The sequence below is a fragment of the Zea mays genome, chromosome 4 (genome assembly GCF_902167145.1).
Source record: "Zea mays cultivar B73 chromosome 4, Zm-B73-REFERENCE-NAM-5.0, whole genome shotgun sequence".
In the NCBI taxonomy this organism is placed as follows: domain Eukaryota; kingdom Viridiplantae; phylum Streptophyta; class Magnoliopsida; order Poales; family Poaceae; genus Zea; species Zea mays.
Window position 1 is genome coordinate 112,897,105 of NC_050099.1, and position 7,038 is coordinate 112,904,142.

The window sequence follows — 7,038 nt, forward strand, 5'->3', positions numbered from 1 at the left end:
TTGACCACGACGCGCTCTCACGGCCATCTGAAAAATCACATATATTTTTAATAACACAACTTTGAGGTTCAAGGTTCGATCGCGGTGAAAGAGTCAAAATGTGAAACCGATAGATTCTTACACAATCCTAAAAGATTTCACATTGCATAAACTTTTCTTCTTAAATTAAGACTGACATCATTCATCAACCATGCTTCCAGAAGAGTTTATCGCGATTACATCAATAGCCCAAAAGACTCAACTCTATCTAGCCTAGTACCCCAAGGGTGCAAAATCTAAGCTAGCTTCGAGGAGTCCTACCATCACCGACTTCTAACTCTATCCCTGCGACCTAGTGAGCGAACGAGGCAACACTCGACTCGGGGGAAGGTGGTCTCCCAGAGCCAGCAGTGTCCAAGCTGGAGGTAGGCTCCTCTCCTCCCTCGATGTCGACATCCTCGTTGGCCTCCATGTCCTGGATCTCCTGGTGGTGCATATCCAGGTGCTCGTTAGCCTCCGCAAGCTGCTGCTGAGTGTTGATAAGCTGATCCTCGAGAACCTCGATGGTGTTCTCCCTGGTCCCCACTAATTCCTCAAGCTCTTGTATCACATTTGACAATTGCTCCACCTATAAGTCCTTTTCCACCATCTCAGTGGACAAGTCAACCACATGCTCCTCTCTATTATCCAGGGTGATCTTAGTTGCCTCCAACAATGCCATCAGATGGGACATTGCCTCACCATGCATCACTTGCAGACGGTACAGGGCATTCATGCACCGTACTGTCAAGTGAGCAGTCTGACCTGGGTAGATAGCCCAGATGTCCTTGGCATGCTCCACTTGGTCCTTCCACATTGGGTCGTCCTCCCTCTCAGCGGGGAACAAGCCAATGGGGTGAGTGGACAACTCCAAGGGGTGGAATCCGCAGAAAGTGGTCAGTTCATGAAGAGCGATCGCCTCGATTTTATCCTCGGCCCGGTATCCAAAGGACTCAGAGTCCAGCGAACGCTAGCCTGGCTGCAGGGGATGAGGCTCCAGGGTCATCCTCACCCTACAGCGGGGCATTTGGTGCTTCTCGAACTGCTGCACCGCGTACTGAGGAGGCGTCATGTAACCGGCCCCTTGAAGTACCTCCCACAAAATACGGGGAAAACCCTCTCGTGCAAGCCCGTCAGTGTGGGACAGTGCATTCCCTTCGTCCGAGGATCCGTGAGAAGTCATCTGTGTACGGTTAAGCGTAAGTAAAAGAAAAAGAATTATAAAAAGAAAAAGGAATCACAACTCAGCCTCTCTCTAACTACAACAATGGTACTGGGGTACTTAGTTGGTTATCATTTTGTATTAAAGTTCTTACCCAATTATCCATTAGTTTAATTAATGATGCATGCATGCTCGTCCTGAACGACCGCACATCAATCTTAGAGGGAATAGGGAAGAACTCCCATCCCTTATAGTAGCCTGTAGGGCTGACTCAATTAGCCACCTAGCTACCCCTCTATCATCCTAAGGCTTCACGTCCTAGGTCTATCCTGATCGTCGTACGATCTATCCAACATTGGTTTCTATCAAGTTTTACTTTGAAAAAGGATGGTATTTATAGTTTATTGATTCCTCTGTGGTGGTAAAAGCTCCGATACCAGCTGTGGCGGAACTGCCCGAATTATTCCAACTTAAATGCCTAAGTCCCGCCTTAGAGGCTAGACCACACTTAAATGGGAATAACCCGTCAATCCCTCGGATCTAGTCCAACGAAGCCACTGACAGGATCAAGTACCACAATCTCTCTCGATGGTGAGTCATAGAGCAAATACAATAAAATATAAAGCCATACATTAAGGAGTATTAAATTTATTACATCATCATCGGAGTTTTTGCCAAAGTAGTCATCAATGTTCGAAGTGCAGCGGAATAAAACTAACGGTAAATAAACAGAGAGATGGGGAAGCCTGTCCCATCACTCCTCATGCTCCTCCTCAGCCGAGGCGGGGTCCCACTCGACAATCCAACCCGGTGGCAACATTGACGGCCAAGTCACTCCAGCAACCATGTCCTCCAAAGAACCTGTAAAATTATGCCACAAGCAAGGCTGAGTATACTAATACTCAGCTAGACTTACCCGGTGTGAGGAGTCTACTCCTCTACCTCTAGACATGCAGCTGTTTGGTTGTGGGGTTTGGTTGCCAAAAGCACTAGCTGAGTCTAAAAATCAAGTTTTAGTTTTGTCAAGTTTAAGTGTGACTCTCTTAAGACTAAAGGTGTACTATCTACTCAGTCATGGTATCAACACATTTAGCAATCAACATCTTTTGCCACGTCGTCACATTCCGACTTGTTACTCAATGCAGTACAATGGATCAAGCAGTCTCATTAGCTGCGAGAAGCAGACGATTCGAATCAAGTTTTTATCCTTGCAAGGTAAACCTAAACACACGACATGTAGGGGCACTCTGTCCCCACACACATCAACCATCCCCATCGATTCCCCGTCAGCAGATCAGGGCTCATCGCCTTGGCGTACAATGCCTCACTGACCCCGACTGCCGTCGTGCAGTGACCACACTTGTACCCACCATAACCGGAATGGGAGACCACGTCTCAGGTCGCGTGAGGGGATATGTCCACTGCCAGGTTCACTCAGGTACTAGGCTTACCGATTTACCATATTTCTCGGCATGTGCTTAGTACGTTCAATCGCTTGACACAGGTATCCACACGTTAATCCTTATTCCCATTTCATCTCGTAGACCACGCATCCCCATGGATCCGTGTCCACAGACCAACATCAGTATGATATGAAAGTGGGTACAATTAATGTCCTGTCCTCGCGCGAGTGCTAGAAAAATCACTCGACTTCTACCGCGATCCCTATTTAGCAAAGCAACTACTCAGCCTAGCATACTAGTATCCATCTCAACAAGGATTCCTGAGTTCATGCAACTAGGGTTTCAACCAACTCCTACACTTAAGTGCACAATACAAGCCTACAAACATTAAGTGTTGTAAAATATCATATAGAACAGGTTATGCATAAAACCGAGGCTTGCCTTCCAAAGCTGGGGCAGGCAGATCCTCTGGTGCAGGCTCTGGTGCTGGATCCGGGGCTACCTCCTGAGCAGCTCCTTGCTCCGGTACGAGGACGTACTCTCCGTCAGCGAGGTTGCAATCTATCGAATGCAATGAATAAGAATATGTATGTCATGATTATGCAGGATTTGGTAACATTAAGCTAAGTAAAAGAAACTAAGTTAATTTAGTAACTTAGGGTTTCTTGGTCTTACTTGGCTCGTGGTGGTGTATGCTTATCAACTTAGGTTTGGAGTTTTGTTAGGGATAAGCATAGTGGATTTGTATTTTCCTTACATATTTCAATGGGCAATTTAGAAAGGGTTTTGCTGGTTGGGATAGGGTGACACAAGTTTCCACTATCAATTTCCCCTTTTTTATTTTCTAATTATGAAATCTAGTGTGGGTTTGAACTACAACAGTGGTTTAACTTTTTTCAAAAATTCTGTAAAAATTACAGTGGAATACCATTGGTCACTATAGTCTGTTCTATGAATTTGAGGTCCAGAATAAAAAGAGTATGCCTTGGACAAAAATAACAAAAGTTGGGCAAAGGGGGTCACTTTGCACTACAACTCTTAACTAGGGGTGGGTTTTGTCCTAAGGGTCATTTTTGATGGTATCTAGCAGTAATCACATGCTTCGGTGCCAAAAATCACAGAAGAATAATTGGTGGTTATTTAGTTGGGATTTCTTAAAGTTTAATGTCAAAAAGGCACTTTCTACTATGTTGTTATTTGACAAATGTCAAACAGCAGATTTAATATTTTTCCTATGTTCTTAATAACAAAACACTAATTATCCCAAGGTTTGGGGTGTTTTCACCTTGGTGTTATGTTTCTAGGGTTTTTCTAAGTTTTCCTTGTTTTCTTAAAATAAAAGGTATCCCAATTAATTTATACTAAACCAGGGTATAATAAATTTTTCTCTTGAACTATACTGAATAAGTAGACTAACAAAAATATGGGTGCTCCCTGGTTCTTTATTTAAACCTCCATTATTATTTTCTCTAACTTTAGGCTAAAAAAGATTTAAATGGTAAACTCTATCTTAGCTGGGTGTACAGAGGGGTTTATTATTTTTAAACAGGTTAGGAGGTGATTAGGTACTTCTCCATTTTTTCTTAACCTCAGTCTAATAGTGCAACTATTTTTCCTCCTATTATTTAGCTTTTGGCCAAATCAATATTTAAATCAAAACCTTATAGTTTTCTATAACACTTAGGGGTTTTATATTTTTCTTAAGTAGATTACATTATTTAAGATCTGGCAAAATTGGTTTGACTCGATTTGGGTGAACAAAACAGAAGATATGAATTATTCAAGTTCTGTTTGAATTTAAATCAGATTAATAAAAAGGTTTCCTGGAAAAACCACTTTGCACCGAAGACCTCGGGTTCTTTCCAAATTAATCCTCTCAGTTATACCCCTGCGCTACTATTCCCCTGAGTCACTGACATTGCACAAAACCCCTTAGCCTTTTCTTCTTCTCCCTCGCGGTCCCTCCCCAGGTTTAAACAGTACCCGCGGAAAAGAAAAGGGCGGCGCGGCTTACCGGCGGCGAGGGAGGTCCGGCGAGGGGCGGGGTTGGCTCCGGTAGGTCCTGGCGGTCACAACGGTGTACGACTCGACGGCGGAGGTGGCCGGAATTGGCCGGTCCACGTGCGCAGGCGGGTGATCTCGTCGGCGGCAGGTGTTCCGGCTAGACCACGACGATCTAGTTCAATCAAATGGCACGATGAGCTCCACGGGGTGACATAGAGGCTATGTGCACAAGGAATCGAAGAATGGGGCAGAGATTTACCTGGTCTACGTTCACCGGCGGTCGGGCGAAGTCCGGTGACCGTGGACTGGCTTCTCCGGCGAAGCAAAGTCCGATTCCTTGCTCGGGGAGCTTCACCGAGGCGTGCACAGTCTCTTCTGAGGGTCGGGCGCGGCTGGGAAGGGCTCTGCTGGCCGGTCTACGGTGGCAGGGGCTCGGGTGGCCGCGGGCACGCCGTGCACGGGGCAAACGTCGGTGGTTTCGGGCTCCGGTGAGGTCGAGCGTGCACGGAGGAGTACAGTCTACGCCTGAGGGTGATTTATAGGTGCGGGCACGAGTAGGCGACGCGAGCGCGGCTTGGCGTGGCATGGCGCGGGGCACGCGGGGTCGGGCGTGGGCGTGCTCTGGCGCGCGCAGAGCGCGTCGAACACGTGGAGGTGTTCTTCTGCCCATGTTCAAAAGCTTGCTGAGATCGCATACGTGCGAATCTTGGCAAAAATCCGGCGCAGACCTCTTCCTGGCACCTATGGCTATCTCTTGTATGTGAGTTCCAAGGGAAGATAAGCCCTAGGTCAGAAGATATGCGGACGCCAAATCTGGCTTGTCTCCCTGCCCACACCGCGACAAAAGTGATGCCAAGACATGTCAAACGTCAAGGGCTCGGTCTCAACTTTTTCCAGGGGATGCCTTAGGTGGTATGCCACATTTTTGGTATAGAACTTAGGTGGTTTTGGTGCCATCTACAAGGTGAACATGGTGGATCTTTAGATTAGGTGTAGATTTTGACTTAGAGAGAATTAGAGAGCTCTAGCTCTTTCTCTACTTAAGGAACAGATTTGGGGTTTCTTAGGGGTCTTTTTACAATGTTTCCTCTCCATATTTGTTGATTAATATGTTACTTAACTTTAGCCAAAGGTTAGGTCATGATTTGCACATTTGCTTAATCTCTCCCCCCTTCAACCATGGTTTTAGGAGATAGGGGCACAAGAGGGGTCTAGGGTTTACTCCCTTCTTGTCCAAGGTGGTAAGTGCACAAAAGCTTGGGCAATGCTTTTGGTCATTCACATTTCTTGGTTAATACATGGTCTCCAAGGTTCTTATGCTCTTCTCCTTAAGTTTCTTCCACATGTGGTCACAGTCATTAGTGCATAGGTGTGCCATAGCCATGGTAACACTTGGGGTGTTACAAATATTTGTTCTTGACGTAGGAGGTGAACATCTTCTTCTCCCCTGTCATGTGGGCTGTGCATCCGCTGTCGATAATCCAGCTTGATCCCCCGGATGCATAAACCTGCAAGGTAAATTAGGCTTGGGTCTTAGGTACCCAACTCTTGTTGGGTCCTACAAGGTTAGTAACAATAGCCTCAGGGACCCAAATGCAAGTTTTATCTGCCTTGCATTTTGCCCCTAATTTCCTAGCAATCACCTTCTTATCCTTTCTACAAATAGCAAAGGAAGCATTGCAAGCATGATAAATTGTAGAAGATTCATTAATTTTATTAGCAACATTTCTCCTAGGCATATGATGAATGACATTTCTCCTAGGCATATCTCTACCATGCACATAGGAAGAACTTGAAGCAAACATTGCATTTGAATCATAAGCATTACAACTCCTATCATAATGAGCATTTCTAGAATATTTCTTATTACCATAAATGAAAGCATGATTCTTTTGACTACTATTAGACATAGGAGCCTTCCCTTTCTGCTTGGCGGGAATGGGAGCCTTATGACTTGTTAAGTTCTTGGCTTCTCTCTTAAAGCCAAGCCCATCCTTAATTAAGGGGTGTCTACCAATAGTGTAGGCATCCCTTGCAAATTTTAGTTTGTCAAATTCATTCTTGCTAGTCTTAAGTTGGGCATTAAGACTAGCCACTTCATCATTTAACTTTGCAATAGAAACTAGGTGTTCACTACAAGCATCAACATCAAAATCCTTACACCTATTGCAAATTACAACATGTTCTACACAAGAGTTAGATCTATTTGCTACTTCTAGTTTAGCATTTAAATCATCATTAACACTTTTTAAACTAGAAATGGTCTCATGGCAAGTAGATAGTTCACAAGAAAGCATTTCATTCCTTTTGACTTCTAAAGCAAGAGATTTTTGTGCCTCTACAACTTTATCATGTTCTTCATACAAAAGATCCTCTTGCTTTTCTAACAATCTATTCTTGTCATTCAAGGCATCGATTAATTCATTAATCTTATCAATCTTAGTTCTTTCT